Source organism: Cavia porcellus, unplaced genomic scaffold, assembly GCF_034190915.1.
Source record: "Cavia porcellus strain 051 isolate PalLab524CR breed Dunkin Hartley unplaced genomic scaffold, mCavPor4.1 scaffold_12, whole genome shotgun sequence".
Classification (NCBI taxonomy): domain Eukaryota; kingdom Metazoa; phylum Chordata; class Mammalia; order Rodentia; family Caviidae; genus Cavia; species Cavia porcellus.
The window spans coordinates 5,523,058-5,544,026 of NW_026947495.1; positions in this window are offsets into that span (position 1 = coordinate 5,523,058).

Below are 20,969 nucleotides of genomic sequence, written 5' to 3' on the forward strand. Positions count from 1 at the left end.
TTACTTATTCCACAATGAGTACATATATCAATATAGTTTTCATTTGTGAACTGCATCTTATTTAAGAATTTAAATTTAAATGTGCATTCCTTGGGTTAGTAATTTGACATTCAAAATTGAACTGAAGCATAATGGTAGAAAAGTTCACTGACATAAAAGTGTATAAAACTAGTGGCATTAATAATGATTTATAAGACTTCATCAATGAGCAATTGGTTGAAATATAAGAGCTCAGAAATGGATTCCATTGCTGTAAAGAGGCTGAGTACACATTGTCCATTTTTAACTTTATTAATTCTATTCTGTTCAAATCATCTGTTTATGCTATATACATACTTCCAGAATCAGTGAAAACAGACTACAGTTTCAAAGGCCTTCAATACACCTTGTATCTTTGCCATATATATATATATATATATTTTTTTTTTTTTTTTTTAATCGGTACCGGAGATCAAACTCACAACCACGTGCTTGCAAGGCAGGCACTTATGCCGCTGAGCTAAATTCCCAGCCCCTATTTTGCCATATTTTATTCCAAGGTACAAAGTAGTTCTCCTTTCCAGGGAAGCTATGATTTCACATGACCTCATGTCAAAAAGCAATACTTTCTCTCTTCACGTTAAATTTGTTTTAATTCTTTCAAGAGAAAAAAAAGGAGGCACTGAAAGAAATAGGCAGACGCCACAGGTACCTGAGTGCCACAACCATGATGCAAAGAGGGGGAAAAATTTTTTTTTAATTTTATTCCTCTGTGTGTCCTCAGGATCCTTTGAATGAACAGCTGCCAACCCCAAGCCACTGCTCTGCTGGGTTGGAAGAGAAATTTACTCCTCAAGTGCGGGTGTTTGCAGGGTCCCTTTGTCCCCAGCCACTTTGGGCCAGCCTTTCATGCCAGCAGGAAGGAAACGCTGACAACTCTCTCATCTTTATAGAAGGCAGACTTTATTTCCAGCTCTCAGGTCAAAAGGCAGCGGAAAGAAAACAAAACCACGAACAGATAAAAACTAAAAATAATGTCCTGTGAGGTGAACCAACCCAGTTGGAGATCCTTAAGACAGCAACAAGGCAAGGATGTGCGTAGGGCCACATCTGCGTCATCCGTAACAGGTGGCCGTGACCAGAACCAAAGCCTGGAGGAGAAAGGAAGGAGCTCGGCAAGCAGGTGCGCTGGGGGGAAGGCGTGGGGAGGGGAGAGGAAAAGCCTTGAAACCCTCCTGGGCGTGGAGCCCAGACACTTTCCCAGCAGGTCACGTCGGGGAGAGCCCAGGCCTGGGCATGGGGTCGGAAGGAACTAAATTTGATTTGGGGTTTTGTGGTTTGGGTGATGCGCTTTGAGTTTAAAATAGAAATGGATGTGTTTATGTGGTTGGGCTTTCTTTCTCTTTGCTTTGAATTGTCACTTTAGAAGAAACAAATCTATGATTCACAGATTAATGCCCCAAAAGTAGTTTTCATTTGGTGATTTCCTATTTTATAGGAAGCAGGAAGAGAATGGATTTAAAAATCACACTAAAGACATCCGCTGTGGACTTTGATGATGAATACACTAATGATTTGTTTTACTTATAAGGCACTTAAGTTGTGTTTCCAGCACTTTCTAACTTGGACAGTTAACCATCCTGAGCTGAGCTGTAATAATCATACACACATACATGCACACCATCAGGATTATGGGAAAGCTGATCTCAGGTGCTAAGGGGCATGGCCCAAAAGTGATACTGAAAAAAAGAGAAAGAATCCAGCCTATGTGGATGCAATTACAAGCTAGACCTCAAAGAAAACTGAAGAGCCTTCTCACCAATCCACTAGGTATCTTCAACTCGGATTTCCCACATGCACGAAGGCTGACTCTGTATCCTGCTTCCTTCCTTTCCCATGTTAATTGTGTCTCCATTTTCCCAGGCTCCCATATGCAAATAACATCCAACTTATCTACCATCCTTGCACTCTGTTTTCTATCCTCTTGCTCAACCTCTGAAATTATCCTCATATTTGTCTCCTTGTGTATCTATTGTTCTACTTATTCTTCTGATCTACACTAATGTGAGAATTTTTACCTCTTTTCACTACCCCCTGGCCTATTCAAGCTGCAATTGATTCTATCCACTGTTTTAGTCAGTCTTCACTTAAATGTGACCTAATTATGTACCCAACATTCTCATCACTAAAGCAATGTTCTCTGCCAATAAAGAAAATCTGAACTCATTAGCGATGGCATTTAAAACCATCTAGTCTCTAATTTTACATTTACAAACAACATTGAAAAATTACTTTCCTTAAAATATGCTGTCCTAACTCAACATCTGCACAAATTGTTATAGCTTCCTTCTTTTTGTATAAAAATATTCATATCCTTCAAAGCATACTCCAGATGTCTTCTGCTTGATGAAGGCTTCCACAGTTCTCTGATCCATTGACTACCCAGTCTTTCCCCTCCCCTCCACACTTGATAGCTCCCTTACACTGATCATCATACTTCATCTTTATTTTGGGTGTTTCCTAATAGATTTCAAGCTCCTTGGGGAAATCATGTCCCATTCATCTTTATGTACTGGAAAATGCTTAACATAATCCTTTATCATAGAAAACACCTAAGAAGTATCTGTTGTAATAGAGAATTAACTCATGCTGTGTCATGACTTCCAAATTATAGAAAGCTTGCGTTAATGATACCTGGCCACTCACCATTCCAAGATAATTATGATGGAGGCAATATGTGTCACTTACTGTACATTTATTATATGTTAAAGATACTGTGTACATTTTCTAGCTTGCAACAACCCAGTAGAATGCATTGTCACATTCACATTTTGTGTACGAGGAAACTAAGAGGAAATCTCTAAAAGGTACACAAATGGTAAACAAAGGAAACAAAATCAAGGTTCTCTGATTCCAGAATAGTGCCCTAACCAACAACCACTAACCACATATTGACAACACAGATGTGTTTTCATGGTGTATTCATCAGTTTTACTTTACTACAACAAATACCTGAGATGATCAACTCAGAAAGAGAGAAAATTTATTTTGGCTCATGGTGTCAAAAATTTCACTCCATCATCAGGCAGACTCATTGCTTTAGGTCAGTGATGGTGAATCTTTTAGAACTTTTAATAACACAAACATCCCGTTATGCTAAGGGTGCGATCATTCACCACCACTGCTTTGGGCTTATGGTAGCGGTGCTGGGTGAAAAGCATGGGGAGTATGCAACAGAGCCAAACTGTTCATCTCACGACCAGGAAGCAAGAGACAGAGGAAGGGTCCAAGTTTCACAATCCCATTCAAAGGTGCACCCTCAATGACCTTTACACCACCTGCCTCTTAAAACTTCAACTGTCTCATCATAGCATAGGGACAAAGCCTTGAATATATGGGACCTTGGAAGTCAATCAAGATCAAAGTGCAGCATTCAGCTACCTGGAATTGTACAGCAGTTCCCTTAAACAGGTTATCGTTTCCCATCACAATGTACGCATCTTTTTATCCAGCCTTCCCTTGAGAATAGCTAGATAACACCATGACAGGTATAAACCAGGCTTAGCATCGGGCTACAAGCTGAAAGAAGGACAGAATCTAGAGTATAAAAAAAGGATGGACATCACCAAAATCAGGTTAACATGGAGGCAGGTTCAGGAGGTGACAAAAGTTTAATCCAATGGATAGTGAAGCTGGAAAGTGCATTTGGAATAGAGAGGGACATTTGAAGGCATAGACACAAAGTCTGGGAAGGCCACTACTTGGGAACAAAATTAAAATGCTGACTTGCAAGGGGTCCAGAACACAGGCAAGAAAAATGGGCATGGAGTCAAATGCAAACAATTCCAAGGCCAGAGACCCAGATGTACTAGTGATTCTGGGAAGGCAGGACATAATCATGAATATTATCTGACTTGGGACTTTTAGGTAGAGATAAGTGGAAAGTCCTACTGAGAGAGGAGGATATGGGCTGGGACAATCCAGAAAGTTCTGATAATTTACTTTTATATCTCCAAGAAGACAGGACACAAAGGATGATTTGTTTTTCTTTTTTAAATATGAAGAAACCCATACCTGGTCATGCACCCCTTGTTCAAAGAAGCTCAATAAATCAGTAGGCTCCAGAAAGAGGCCAATTCTTTTGCAGAGTGAAGAGTTGAGTCCCCATGGGAGGAAAAGTGCTACATTTTCTAAGCCTAAGTAACTGGAAATGTCATACCTCTCTTTCAGGAAATATGCCACACAAGTATTCCCCAAGACATTATAATCTCTAGGCGCACTCAGGAAGCTTACATAAATAAAAAGCCAAGCTAGACTTTTCCAGAAGGACTAACCTATAACAACACTTCAAAAACAAATCGTTTTCTTTTATATAAGAAAATGTGTATGTGATATCTATTACTGTTTTCCCGGTAACCTGCTGTGAAGTTCTGTACCAATTTCACTGTACGATCTTAGTTGGCTTTATTCTGTCTTGTTCTGTTGTATACTTTCAAAATAAAATTTTAAAAAATTAAAAAAAAAAGAAAAAAGAAAATGTGCTGCGCATCATTATCAAATTTCCCAAAAAAGTCCAACTTATCTCTTATGAGTGTCAAAATTCAAAGCTAATCATTTACTCCATACAGGACCCTTTCAAATGTCTAAATTTCCCAAATCACAGCAGATAAACTCTGCCCTTAGAGATTGTTAGAGTTTATCTTCAGCAATTTTCCCCTATATGCTCAGCTACCTGAACTGAACTCATTACTCTTTTTCAAATGAAATCAGTAATTGAAGTTATAAAACAAAACCAATTTTCCATTACTTATGAAACACCTAATATTTCTTTGTGATATAGAAAGTTTAGAACTTCAAATGACATGTCCTACATGGGTAACTCTGAAATAACAGCACATTTAATACTTCCTCCTTGATCTTAGATGAAGTCTCCCTTTCTGCTAAATAGGAATAAGTTGAAAAATCTAGAAACAACATAAATTTTTTTACCCAGGTCTTTCCCATGAGTCAGTTCTCTATTTGTCCTGAATGTTTCAATCCCTTAATAGAATTTTCTCTTTTAATGATTTTAGGGGGGGAAACTAAGTTGCTTCCTGGCAGCTCGGATGGTGCACACACACAACAGCCAGTATCCACTAAGTACCAGTCACAGAACAAGAAGACAACAATCATTAAAAGCAAAAAACCAATACCACTACTTAGGCTACAAAGAATATGTTGTAAACTTCACCATATAATTCCAAAATGTTAAGTTTTCACAATTATTTTTATTTACTGAAAACAAAGACGTAATGAATGTGACATCTAAAACATGTTTTAAAAAATTACCTTCTCCCCGCCTTTACAGAAAGGAAAGGTAAGCAGAAAAGTGTTAGTATAATCTAACTCTTCTGTGGAATAAACACAATGGTCCCTGTTTTTGGTTGCTCACCTTTCCTACAAAAGAATAGGGATACTATTTGCATCTCAGGCTATGCAGATGGCACAAAAAAGTCTCATGCGTTTTTCTTATGCAAATGCACATCAAGAATATGTGTTTACCAGTCTTTACTCTGCTGGTCAGATAACCAATCTGGGACAGTCTAATATGACTTCTCCTCTCCCTGCCCAAACAAAAAAAGTACTAACATTGAAATCCATAGTGTTGTTCTGATCAGACAAGCAGCATCAAAAAATAAACTTAAATATCCAGGCATAGTAAAATGACTACATATACAGAGTACGTATAGCCATCATATAGAAAATGACACAACAGCTAGTTAAAGAAACCACTAGATAAAGAAAGAGCTCTAGAAGGTACTTGATATACTATAGGCATGTGAAGTTTGATTCCACTTGCAGAAGGTTCAAATCTCCAAAGAGCACAGACCTACAAGGTCTTCTAGAAGAAGAATAAGGCAGATCCAACAAGAGCACTGGGATCAGACATAGCCACCTCTGGATTTAGGTTAATGGGAAAGCTTTACAATGACAAGTACTGACTTAGTCCTTGGATAAATACCTTTAGCTCCCTGATTTCTCCCAACAAAAGTCTCTGGTGAGTCACAGTTGCTACATTTAGTTGTGAGCAGAGCAGAGACTCATGAACAATCTACCTGTCAGTCCTGATCAGCCATAAGGCCCATGTACCCATGAGGCTCAGTGTCTGTCTCCTGAGGATACTTCTCTTAGCACTTACCTCTGGCTTTCTAAATATTACTTCTAACCTCTCCAGACACCTGGCTTTTAGATTGGTTTTGTCTTTTATGCCCATTGCCCTCCAAATCTGCAAGAATCACTCACTTTAATTAACCAAGGCAGTCTGTAGCTCTTGCTACTGTTTCTCTGTTCAAAGACTTTCTGAGGCCCCTCTGCTCCTTAAAGCTTCCTCTAGTGGTCCCCTCTACCAACACTTCTTTTAGGGAATTCGATCTTTTTGTAGATTTCCAAAGTACTTAAAAGAGCATTGCAGCTCACAAAGTGGATTAAAAATACAACAACAAATTCTATTCCTTTCTATTTCCTCCCATTTACTAGGCACCTCCATAGTAAAATGACAATATCAATAATTCATAATGATTTCCCAAACAAATTAATAATGCAAACCACAGTAATAAAACATTAAGTCTAGAACTATGCTAATGACAACAATGGTTACAAAATTAATGATCTCCCTGAACTCTTCATGCAAAAACATCCCATAGTTCTTTATGGTTTTAAGATATCAAGAAGTTTTTGCTTCTGCACAAGCAGTTTTCTGGGTGATCCCACAAAGCACAAATAGCCAGGATAGAAGTGCGTGCTTGAAAGTGGAAAATTACAACTATGTGAACCAGTTCGTCAAGCTCCCCTTTGCACTGGATAGGAGCCAGGATACTATGTCTTACACTTCCGGCCATGCAGGAATGATGTTTGGGGATTTTTCTCATGGAAGATGTATGGGACATTCTGTGTTGCTTTTCAAAGACAGATACTGAGTGACAGCCTATCTTGCCACATGTTGGAGTTTTATATCTTTTGTATTTACTTATATGTGTTTTAAGAACTAACCACATCTTTTATTTTATTGCATCCCATTTAACAACAGTATGAAAGATTTGAGCCCTTCATCAAAATTAAGGATTCAAATTACAAACTGAAAGCACAAAAACATTTTCTCAACTGTAAAGAGCTTTGCAAATGTAAGACATTATTCAAAAGATTGTCATAAAATACCTAACAAGAACTTTGGCCTAAGCAAACTGTATAGCACTATAGTGTTGGCAGGAATTCATGATTTTGTAAAACTTATTTTTCATTGTTATTACTACGAATAATCATTATAGCAGCTGCCCATGACCTACACACAAATCTTTAATATGAACTTACCAGGGAGAACTTCCGGGTTTGGCAGCCTCTTTCCTTCCCACCTCCCCTTTCTGACCCTGGGAACCACACAGAATGACTAAAGTAGACCATGTGTTCCACAGTGTGTATGTGCAAAGCAGCACATGTAGACATCACACGCCTCTTTAAGAAGTTTACACCAGAATGATGGTGAGAAAGGGGCAAAGCCAAGTGTCAGAGTTAATTTCCAATCAGGATATCCTACTTGGAAACAAGCCAGCTTCCTCCCCTTTGAATAATGCAAGAATGATGTGACCTTTCTTGTAAGTGAATGAACACAATACTATTGGCACGATCACATCTGTATGGTTCTGCCTTGTCTAATGCTCTAAGTCATTCGGTAAGAAGTGAATTCCAAACACCTTGGTTTGGCAATGAAGCCTGGGTATTCAGGACAGCAGAATCAAACTGCTTAGTCATTTTTCCTAAAAGTTCTACCTTTAAATATTTCCTTTAACATCAATGATTATGCACTCAAGAATTGTGGCAGCCTGGGAAGTCTCCTACGCTAATGATGACAGAAACATGTGGGTAAGGCCTTTTTGTATCTTGGCATTATTTAATAACAAAAGCTTTCAAAATGTTATTAACCTTTAACATAGAAATCTGACTTCTAAAAACTTATCTGAAATAACTAACATCACAAAAAAATTAGGCTGCAAGCACAATTTTTTCAAGACAGTTTGTAAGAAGAAAAATTTTCAAAACACTATGTATCCAATATTGATGGCTAGTTTTATTAATCAGCATTCACTCCCAGGAGCATTTACATGTCAGCTACTTATGATAAATATGCTAGATAAAAGAAGCAAATACAAAGATGTGTGCAATTTTGTAAATTCATATTTGTGTGCGTTGGGCATATGTAGGAAAGAATGAGGTCCACAGATCACTTTGCAATTTTACAAACAAGTACATAACATCATCTAACAATGAACAGCTGATCTCCAGTTATCTTCAGATTAGGCTATTCAAGACCAGTCCTTCTATTCAAAACTTCAGTTCTAACAAAAAAATATAAACTATTTTTACCTGTCATTTTCTTCTTTTACATCATATTGTCTTTTAGGTCACTTCCAAAAGAGGAAGGTAACTATATGTTTGGAATCATCCGTGGTAGTGTCTTAAATTATGTCATTTCTTAAAGAAGAGGGAGGAAAGGAAGAAAATAAAGAAGGAAGGAAGAAAATGGAGTGGATAAAAGGACGGGAAGTGTAGGAGGAAAACAAAAGATCATTCATGATTATCTTCTGCTTCTTTTTCCACTGAAGCTCCACCTGTGCAGGAGACTTCTTGTTATGGAACACATTATTATGCAATTCTGATAGTTTGGGAATAAAACGGTACAGATACATTTCTGATTTAGTAAATAAATTTTGTGTCTCTGGATTTATTCATTTATCATAAACATGTTCCTCATGTTAAAGAATCTCCCTTGTAAAAATTTAGCAAGCATATCCTTGTATTTTTAAAATCAAAGATTCAGTATGAAAGAGAAACTATTCTACGGCTGATCAAGAGGAACATTTGAACAAGGTATAATTTAGGCATTTCCCATGTCTGATTATCTTATGCACATTTTTGATAGAATATCATTCTGTTTGCTTCACTGGCCCCAAGCAATGAGAATCTATCAAGTAAATATCGACATCTTGTAGTAACTTCATTTACAGGTATATGATATCCAAACAAGCATCATAAAACTTTCTTCAAGGTGCATGGATTACCCATCCTCTGACTGTAGAATAAGCATGATTGGAAGGGAAACCTTAAGCAAGTGAGAAATTTTTAATCCCCCTTTATTTCACCTCCCACTTTGTCCTGATGCCACCACCCAGGCTCACAAGAGACAAGTATACAGGAAGTCATTTTGCTTCTGAAGGCTCACACTCAGTAAGAACAAACAGAGTCTACTCAGAATTCTCCTCCAACTGCTGTAATTCACTGTCAAGGGCAGTGAAAAAGAAATAAGTGAATTTCCATTTTGGAAATAAATTAATACTACTTTCAAACATGAATTTTAAAGTCAACAGATAATTAAGAAAATCTATTAGAGACCTTCACTATAAACCTCTAACCTCTTAAAATTGATGTCATGGTGGCCAAGTGACACTTAGGCACTTTCAGCAACACAATATTTACCAGGAAGGATCCTGCTCAGAACCTGTTCATCTTTGCGACGTTCACAGAGGGCAGTTTTTATTAATTGGGGGACACACAAGAAATTAACCAAATAATTTATGAAATTGAATAGGTAATAAAGAAACAGCCTTATGTGATTTTCATAATGTTAATTTACAAAATGAATGTATATGGAATAGTTGGCTTTTATTTTGTAGTTTTCTGCTGCATATTTCTGTTATGGAAGAAACTACCAATCTCAGAGAATTTATAAATAATCAAGCTGCTTTAACTAGAGAGATTTTTTTTTAAACTCGAGGTTTATTTGTAAATGTTTGTGTTTATTTATTTCAAAAGTGTGCTTAGATTGGGTTTTTTAATGCATAGAGTAAGAATTTGCTTCTGTAAGCCTGTTTGTGAAGATAACTACTCCAAGCAAAAGTGGAAAGAGAAAGAGAATATTAACAAAAAGAGAAGGATTATATAAAATGTACTCAGAGAGACCAGGTGGAAAAAACTGTATTTACTGATTTTTTTTTCTTTAAGAAGACTGAACTCAGGAGTATATTTTGGCTCTGCACAAATACTTCCTCACTCCAGACCAGTTAATGCATTTCAACAATCTCTTGTTCCTATGAACAGGGATTGCATCAGATGACATAGGACATACACAAATGGATGTAATCATGAGTTTAAAGTATGTTTCCTGGGGCTGATTTCTAGCAGAGGCTAGTCTGGGTTTGAGACATTCCGGTAACACTGCTTTCTCCATGACTTCAAGAAAATCTCCCTTTCTCTCCTTTCCTTCCTCCTCTACTGGTCTGACTGGGGTATGAGAAGAGTCACTTGGTTCTGCCCTGTGCTGGCATGGTCAAAAAAGCTGAGTCATTTGCTAGATTTATCAGCTGACTGAGGTGACTTAAGCAGTTATAAGAGGAATGGGGTAAAAACTAATGGTAGCCAGCCTACCCAACTGTGGACAAAAGGCAGAAAGGTTACATGCACATCTCAGCTCTTTAATTTATATCAGCCAGGTTATCAGTGTTTTTGAACTTCAATTTTCTTACCTATAAAAACAAAGAGAAATAAAACCTCTCTCTCGAAATTAAATAACATACTAATCATTTGTTACCAAGCAATAATTACTGAGCACACTCAAATGCCACTTTATTATAATAATTACAACTGAATTGAATTCTTACTATTTAACAGGCACTGAACTAAATAGCCTATATGTTCTTTAAAATATTACGATATGGTCATCTTATAAGCAAAGAAGCAATGATAGAGATTAAGAAATCTGTCTAATCTTGAACAATTTCACACCCAGAATGTCTATAATAGAATATAATACCCTTGACTCTACAGAACTTCTGTAAAATCTTATGCTGAAAAGCACCTAATAATTGTAAGTAATTCATAAATAATATCTGCTTCTTTTGCATGGGACTTTGTTTCCTATTTTTAAATTTTCCTGTTATTTGTCCTTGGGATACAAAGCCTTAGTAATGAGGAGGAGGAGGAGGAGGAGGAGGTGTAGGTACCATTTTCTCAACCGGAAAGCATAATGATCAATAGGGTTTTATCCCAGCCGTGTACAAATCGTCACTTCCCTTTTCCAGAAATACTTAAAAAGCTGTTGTCCCTTACCCAAGAAGTATAGTCCTGCTTCTCCTCCCTGAATCTGTACTGGCAATGCCAGTGTTGGAAGATGGGTGAAATCCCAGGCCCTTCGTCTTGTCTTTTCATTCTTCTAATCACCCCTTGGTGGCCAGTCTTCCAGCTTCTGCACACGAAGGGCATTTAGTGTGTTTTGCTGCCCCCTTATGGCCATTTTTAATTTACCTATTTCAAGAGCTACCTGACCTAGCCTAAATTTTTTCACTTAAAACTCTCTTCAAACCAGAGCGCCAAGTTTGTGTGGTTTGTACCACTGCCATCAGTGTAAAACATGTGAGAGTGTGGCACATTTTTTAATAAAATAAACATGCTTAAGTGTACTAGAAGCACTATTGGTGATAATATCTGTATTAAAACACATTGTACACAGCATGTCATACCAAATTTTAATCAGGCTCTGAATTCCATAGTGAGCACTAAATTCTCAGCCGCGTTCATAAGAGCTCTTTTGCTGGAATGTAAGAACGTTTCTGTGCTGCAAAATCCAGTATAGAAGCTTGATCATCCACCATGTTACTAATATAAATAGCACTCTAGGGAAGGGACAGGAGAGGAAACTGTAAACTTATCATTGTGCAGTCGGCTTCTTATGAAGACATTAAACATGTTCAATATTCTAAATTGGAAGAGAACAGAGGGGCAACATGAGAAATACGCCAGAAGTCATTTTAAGATTTTCTCAGAGCTGGAGAAATAGCAGAGATCTCAATCTTAGCTCAGATATTGATGGAGAAGGGGAAAGTGGAACCTAGAAAGTAATTTTATAAATACTACTAAATATGTGGGTGATCAAACACACCAGAAAATGTTTAGGAGAAAGGTTTATTGAACAATGTAAAGCTAGTCAATTTGAGTGTTTATCAACTTCTTCTCCAGCTGTTTTGTTCTCATATATATCTGCATCATCCCCATACCATGCTAATACAAGGGGTATTTTTTTTTAGAATATGAAACACATTAAAATAAGTATTTTAAAGAACTATAATTATGTATTACAAAATAGTAAAAAGTATTTAAAATTATTTTACTTCTTGGTTGGTCTCACTTGCCAACACTTACTGTCTCCCACTTACTTCTATATTGGCAAGCTCATTACATTCTGGAATAAACTGCCTTTGAAATAGCAACAATATCATAAGGCATATTTGTCAGCTGGCTCCAAGGCATGACAGGGAAACCACAGGCCATCTTACTCATGACATGCTGTGTACAATGTGTTTTAATACAGATATTATCACCAATAGTGCTTCTAGTACACTTAAGCATGTTTATTTTATTAAAAAATGTGCCACACTCTCAGTAAATTATTGAAATCAAGGTAACTTACCAAAGATAATTTTAAAATTTGAAACGGACGCAGCTCTATGTGGAAAATAACACTAAGACAGTGCCTTAGTTACTTTTCTCATTGATGAGATGAAAATACCCAACATCCAAAGTTACAGGTTTATCACAGCTCTCAGTTTGGAAAGGTTTCAGCCCGTAATCAGCCGACACCAATGCTGGGAAGCAGAGCAAAGAGGCACCACAGAGGATAAACAATCGATGGCAGAGCAGAGCAGACGGAAGGCAGCAAGCAGCCAGTAAAGCCTTAGCAGCAATGAGGCAGAAGCTCTCCGTTTCAGCCTTCCAGGGCCACGCCTGGGGGAGGGATCCCCATTATCCACACCCAGAAGTATGCCTCGCCAGTCAGTGAACTAAGTTAGTAATCATGCACTCTTAATTCCTGAACTGCACAGTTTAATCCCAACACCATATACCCTAGAGCCAGCTACCTCTGAAAAGCCACATGCATGAGCACGTGAGACTTGGGAGGCAATGTAGAGTCAAGCCGTAACAGACAGCTACTCCATTTCTTGAATTTGATCGTTTCTTGAATCAAGAAACATAAATTCTTTGGAGAGAAGAATAAGAATTTTGCCAAACTGGTTACATTGTTGGTGAAGTTCATGCCTTGGGAATACGACAGGAAGACTGAAGTACAGATTTTGCACTCTTCGTTGTTCACAAACCAGTGCTGTTTCTAAAGCACCTAGAAGCCATAGCATATTATGCAATTTCCTCTTCCAGTTTCTGCTAACATCCAGAATAAACCAGAATTTCACTGTGCTCACTGCTATGAGGAAAGTGAATTCCTGGTACAGATCACATATATTATACATCTTATTATTTCCACCTGCTTCTGAAGTTTCTATAAGAGAATGTCGAAAGTGTTTTATGGTTTAACAAGAGGTCAAATGGAGGGTTTTGATGGAACTTTTCCCAATCATATCTTTCTACCTTACCCCACCTGCCACCTCCCTGACACCTAGTATATGTTTAGTATCCTTTATCTCTGAATGACCTTCCTAAACACATGCAAAATACGTTACATTTACATTTTCCATAACTTACTTCGACCTCAAAAGGTATTTGTTTACTAAATTCTAGGCTATGTATGACGTAGAAATTATTTTCCTATGTTCATCAGGACAGAATTGTCTACTTGGGAGGCTGATATCCACCTCCCGCCACCACTGCTTGCAGTCCCAGGTCTTTCACTGTGATACTAGAAAGCATTTCCTTTTACAGAAAACATGGTAAAGATTTAAAGGAGCAGGAATAGTACAGTAGTCTCCCTTGGCCCCGCCCATCAGACTTCTGAGGGTACCTGAAACTGTGGGCAATACCAAGCCCTACACATACTATGTTTTTCCTATATCTACATACCTATGGCAGAGTTAAATTTATAAGTTAGGTACAGTAAGAAATTAACAACTAATTATTATTAACCAATACAGAATAGGACAGTCATAAAATAAACTTGTAGTAAACATAATGCAGTCTCCTTCCCGCTAATACCTTGTACTTACCCTTCTTGTGATGGTGGATGGGGCACAATGCCTGTATGATGGGATCGAGAGGAATGCTGGAACTATTGTGATAAAGCCTCTGGTTACCTGTAAGGGTTACTTGAAAACAAGCACTGACACAGCCCATGGTTGTTCCGATAAACCAGATGGTTTAGGGTTATTTGAATGCCTAAAGGTGAGTAGCATGTACAGTAGGGACACACACAATAAAGGAATATTAATATCTCAAAAAGCACAAGCAAGATGTTGCCAAATTTCATCATACTTTTCAGAATGGTATGCCACTCAAAACTTAGGGATTTTTATTTCTGCAACTTTCCACAATATTTTTTGGATGGAGGATGACCAAATGCAAGGATAATCATGAAAAGTAAAGCCACAGATAAGGGGAAATAACCATTTCCTCGGTCATGAGGCAGTATAGCACTTTTGAAGGATGGTGCATTGTTGTCTCTGATGTGGTTTGTAAAGAAAGAGTGCCTCCCTTGTTCTCCTTTGAACTGGGGAAAGAAAGTAGTCCACAGGCTCTCTAGCTTTTGGTTTCGACAGGTGGGCCTGATTTTTTTTTAACTTCTACCCTAAAGGCATAGACAGAACTTCAGCCAACAATCCCTGCATTCCAAAGGTTAAAGCTACTGCATGAGTGAAGGTCTTCAAAGATACGTTTGGAGGAGCTCCTGGAATGACAAACACATGACCTGATGCCTCTCCTTTCCATGCTTTTGGCCTACAGTGCATGTGATGGTGTGGAATCCATTCCCTCCAGCTACGAAATAGAATTCTTTCCATTGCTTTAAGCTCAAGGTCACTGGCTCTGGCTCTTAGACCTTTGCTTAGCTGGATGCATCAGGCATCCACATCACCCCTCAAGACTCAGAGTCAGTGTGCTGTGAGAACAGAAGAGCAGTCTTGATGACCTCTGTTGTTGTGACAGTCTCTCTCCACCCCTATGTGCTGCAGAGCCGGTTTGTAGCCCAACTTCTAGATCTGGGGTCCTGTCATTGTAGTTACCAACTTTCTGGGTTACCTCTCTCTGCCCCTATGTCACAGAATCTCCTTTGTTATGACCCTTACACGATATTAAATGTATAGCTTACCTCAGCTGTACAGTGTTCTCCTCTGTCTCTCTTAGATTGGTCACCACTCTAGATTCCTATTTATACTCCCTCTCCTCAGCTCTGATCAAAACTAACTCTACCCTGCCTGACTTGAGTCAAAAAGAGATTGCCTTAAAGCTTGCTCAGTGGCTGAAGTCCTTGTGATCTGCCCCACAGCCTACTGTGATGCTGCCTGGTCCCTCCCCCACATACACCTGAGCACAAACACCCTAAATCCCCTCCTTTGCAGAGCCCCTGCAATTTCACTGACTAAGCCAGTCCAGACCCCTTCCTGAACTTGAGCCTAAATGATTGATTGACTCTGCTTTATCTCAACTCTTCAGATGGCTCATTTAAAACACTGGTTTCCCTGGGGAGGGAGTGGAAGTGAAGATTGAAAAGTTATTTACAGGGTAAAGAAAGTTAGAAAACCATTTGTTGTCATTGTTTTCATTAATGTTGTTGTTACTGTCATCCTTGTTATTGTGCAAATGTACAAAGACAAAATACAGACTGCCTCCTTCTGTCTGGCTTCTTTGTTTTTCTAGCTGTGTCAACCTGATTAAGCTACTGAACCTCTGGGGCTCCCTTTTCTAATCTCAGCACTTCGAGAGGCAAAGGCAGGAGGAATGCAAGTTCAAGTTGTGCCTAGGAAACGTAAGAGATTTGGTAAGGTTTCCTCTCAAAATGAGATACCTCAGTGTAAAGGCATCGAGTTCAGTCTCCGATATCAGCAAAAAATGGCTGGCATCAATCATGCATGTCTTTTTTCATATTTTCTGAGGAGTAGATGAAATAATGGATAAGACATGAATAGTACTGACGTGGAGACGTGTTACAGTGGTTCTATGATAACTCAGCTCATTACATGCAAAGCGAGGACCGCCTGCATATGTTAGACCCATAGGCACAGCGCTAGATTCCTTCTTTCTTATCTTTACAATTCACTCTTTCCTCTCCCCCATACAGTTCTGTATTCTCCTTTTTGAGACATACAACTGAAATTTTTATTGCTTCAAAATTTATTCTAGACCCCAAAAGCAAGTAGGAAGTAGAGGTTAGACTGAAATCCAGGTCTGGATACCACCGATAAGCACTGTTTTTCACAGACATATGTTTGTTGCTTTCTCTGAGAATAAAGTAGAATAATAAAATATATGTGGTTTTAAAGTCTTGAATTCACATGACTCGAGAGAATAGACTTGAGTAGAATAATAAAATATATGTGGTTTTAAAGTCTTGAATTCACATGACCTGAGAGAATAATCTCTCAGGTGTTCTAGAAATTACAAAGAAACTTTTGTTTAAAGAAAATTTTTTTGAGGTAGGTCTCACTACAATGCCTAGGTAGACCTCAAATTCCTGGGCTCAAGCTATTCTCTTGATTCAGCCTCCCAAGAAGCTGAGGCTATAGATATGCTTCACTGCATAAAGCTAAAATTGTTTGTATATCTTTCATAATTAAAGCATAGTCTAGGAATGTAGTATTTTAGCATCTGTGCCTTAATTTCTTAAAAATGCCTCAACTCTGTCCTTCTGATACAACATATTTCAAGCTTAATGAATACTCAGAAATTTTTTCAACACTGACATTGGATTTGGTACTTCAAAAGTGGTCCTTACTGTCTTAATGTCAGTAAGCAGGTTTACAGAAACAAAATGTTGATGTAATGCCTTGTGTGAGTAGACAAAGTTTTTAATGTACAAACCAAAAAATGGGAACAGTAGCATTTTGAATCGATGGGGCTAGATGATATAACATACTTTCAGGTTTGAAAATGCATCTTATCTGTCCTTTATATATAATTTTTAAAATTATATTTGTTGCAAAGAGAGGTTAAATGATCAGAAGATAACATCAAGGAAAACATTGAGTATCAATGCCGTGGCAGCACGAATGCGACTGTTGAAATTGTCAGTATTGTATTTAATTCCGATAAGCACTCAAAGTAGACCTCATTTTTATTTCCATCTACAGAGGGGTAAGTTGAGACAGACATTAAAGCACGTGTGCAAGATCACATAGCTAGTAGATGGTGGAGCACGTTTTGAAAAGCCTTCATGGCTCTACATTAGACCTCTTTACTTTGCCCCAGAACTGACGCAGATTTCTTCTGGCTCAATTATACTTTCCCACACTTTCATTGTTTTAAAATAATTCTTCACCCATTGTCTTAACATCATAAAATCATATTTCAGCTTACCTTATCCCGCTATGATATGTCAATAATCATGGATACTTTTGCACACAAACATAAGTTTTAAATGAAATAAATCTCACTGGCTCCTTTACTTCATGAGAAATTACATAAATGAAGATAATTCACCTTCTTCGTTATTGGTGGATATTGCCACTCACCCTGGGCTTGTGGCTGAAAACAGAGCTAATCTATTCTTTACAAGCTAGAGTTTTGAGAACCGGAGGCTCAGGCATATTGGCATTTACATTTACCTTCAGTGGTGACTCATCGGATTCCAATGAAGGAGTCCCAAAAGCCAAACAGCTCAAGGAGAAGATGACCTATCCAAAGATCACTATCTGACTAGTGAGACTAATTTAGCCTCTTTATGGTGGAAGTTGTGAATTGTTCAGAAGTTTTCTAAAGCACACCATGTCACTGGCTCAACTTTCCTGGCTGCCAAATTGGAGGAGACAAAAGAGATGGCATGCTCCTGATAAACATTTCTGCAGCTGTTGAAAAGGTCAAGTGGTTTAGCAAGTTCTTGTCTAAGAACAACTGCCTCCCAATCTTCAGGATCACTCTGTCTCACAGAAAAATTGACTGCCTTGACCAGAGCTAACCATTCTTAAGCAAGGAGCAGTAGGGTCTGAGTCAGCTCCTGGTCCTTCCTGGAGGACTGAAAGACACCCCCTGCCAAGGAAGTTTCTGTTAGTGCAAGGAAACCCAAGGTGATACTGAAGAGCAGATAATACCCAGAAGTCACAGAATTTTGAAGAAGTGGGAGTAGAGTTCTTTTAGGTCTTTCTTTAAGCTTCATGGTTAGCACCTCCTACAACTACTTTGGTACAAAGTCTACACAATGCTCTACATCTCTTAAACAGCATGTCAATTGAAATCGATAAAATAATTTTATCTGTAAGAGGTCTAAATGTATTCCAAATATTTGTCTTAATAATCTTATGATGAAGAAAAAGAAAGAGAAGATGAGAGAGAGAGAGAGAGAGAGAGAGAGAGAGAGAGAGCTACATTGAACTGAATACCAGAGTGCTGATACGTTTAAATATACTTTAACATTCATATCCCTCTGTCTAATCCCTTCCAGAGGTACCGTCTCTTTGCTTTTTTTTTTTTTTTTCTGTTGGATCAAACTCACTACTAAATGCTTGCCATGCAGGTGCTGTGCTGTTGTATTATATCCCCAGCCCATCTTTGTCATATGGAGTAAATATCAAAAGTAGAATAGTGACATTTGAGGTTCGTACAGTTCAAACCTTTGACACTGGATAACACAAAGAGACTAGTGTGCTTCTAAATCATAGCTTAAATGCACATTATCTAGGGATGGTGCTGAACTCCATATTCTTCTCTGAATTGCTAACAAGCTAAAAGTGGCTTCAGTTACCTTGTAGCATTGATGAGAAAGGGTTCAGAAGGCAAACTCCAGGATGGTACAGAGTTTCTGAAAATTAATGTAGTAATGCCACTAATGCCCATCACTAAATGATTTCTTTTGTTTGGTGCAAAGCACCACAACTAGCTTCACAAAGATTTAGGTGGTCTTATATGTATTCTCACCAGACCAAGTGGAAATTCCTCTTTTGTCTATTATGATATCACACAGTCATTGGCATGCATTTTTTAATTGACACATTGTGATGGATGCATGTTTTATGAATCTAACAATATTAAACAAATAAATTACACTTTTTTCTTTTTAAAAAAACAACTTTTTGCCTCATATATTGATTGTTTCCCCATTCCTATGCTCTTCTGCTTCTTCCTGATCATTTCTTTCTCTATGGTTTGACACTCAGTGGAGTATATATTCCCATTCAGGGAATATACTTGTCGGACTCACATTCCAGTGTGAGCCAACTTCAGCACTGAAAATCCCCACCTTAAGCTTTTGCCAAACAAATCTGCTCTCTCACTGCAAAGCTTGAGAGGGGGAGGGATCACCATGAGAACAAGAGAGAACTGTGCTAGGACAGACAGGTAACTAAAACTGATCCATGCTCAGCCCTGAGAAACAGGGGTGAGGTCCTTTAGTTTTAACATTTCTCTAAAAGGATCAGTCTAGTACATAAAAATTAAATAGATTTATGATAATGATGAAAGACAATAGTCCAAATTTCCACCAATCAGGGAATATTTTATGTATATAAATGTATGTGATGCAAAATTATGTAGCCGCTAAAAATTACACTGTATTAACTGATATGATAAAAGGCCTGGAATATAGTTTGAAAAGTAAGGCCAGTAAACAGTAGCAAATTCCATTAAAGTCTTGTGGGGATGTGAGAGGGAAGGTGACTTGCAAAGGGGAAAATATGGCCCAATACATTTTTTAAATGCATGAGCAATTAATTCAGGATTATAGGTAACATTTTGCTGTATATGTTCTCTGAACGTTCAGAAATGTATTATTTTTAAATTACAAAACAAAGCTATTTCCATTTGTGGAGAAGACACCTACACAGCAAGTATTTATGAACCATGACCATCTGGGGAGGCGGGGAAATACAGACAGGAGTTTTGTGAGTCACCCATGTCAATGTTTAATTCCCTCCTGGGTCCTTTGAGTTCCAACTATGGTTTCGGCATTTGCGGGAGAGTGGCTCACTTACCCTTAGTGGGATAACATTTTCTTTGATCAAAGTTATGTCCTAAATATAATTATGGTTGATAATTAAGTAGAAACTAATTTCATCATTACATTTTTTTCCTCTGCCTTTTGACTATTGATTTTAAAAGAGGGAATAACATTGATTTTTAAAATTTTCTAGCATATTTTAGTTGTGTTGAACTAACCATGCATGATAGCTAGTTTTCAAAGATATGAAAACGCACTTTTCTCAGTATTCACAATGGAAATTATGCTGCATACTTCATTCGAAGCCTTTGCCTGAGCCTCTTGGATCACTAATTTTTGAAGGAAGTCTAACTTCCATGAAGAATTCTGACTACCTCTAAAGAGTCCACACTAACAGAGACAGACAGACAGACAGACAGAGCAACAGGAACAGAGACCCATGTAGCCCCAGACAGTCCATCTGTCCAGCCCAGACACCAGATATAAATTCTGAGAAGCCCTCCAAGATTAACCCAGCCCCCATCTACGTGCAACTTCAAGAGACTCAAACTGAGACCTTTCAGCTGCCCTCAGGGCACCTAAAGGATTGTCAGAAACAGTAATAGACTGTTACAGAGTTTACTGTCTTTCAGTGTATAAACAACATCAAAATGCTTTTGTTATTAATCCAGTTTTCTTTCTCCATTTTTCAACATGAATTTGGTTTCCTACAGTATCTTAGATAAGGACCCATCTTAATGTGGTAGATCAGTGTTAGTCAATATGATAGGTGTCTGAACAAAGAAGGCATTGTAGCAAAGGAAAAATACTTTCAGAACTTAACAAGATCATAAAGTATGAAAAGCAGGAATGGCTGTAGATGAGCAGATAGAAGAGCAACTTCCACATAGGATGCCTGGAAACTTTGTGTATGGCCTCTGTGCCACTCAATCTAAATGTCAGTTTGACTGGCAAGGGTCCTGGGGAGGTGACATGGGCACTGTGCTCATCAGCGGATTAACTGGCTGGTGTTCATAGTGGAATATACTTTTAGGAGAAGGGACACAGTTAGAGGAAGTGGGTCCCTGTGGCCTGGCTTTGAGGTTGTATCTCTTTCTGG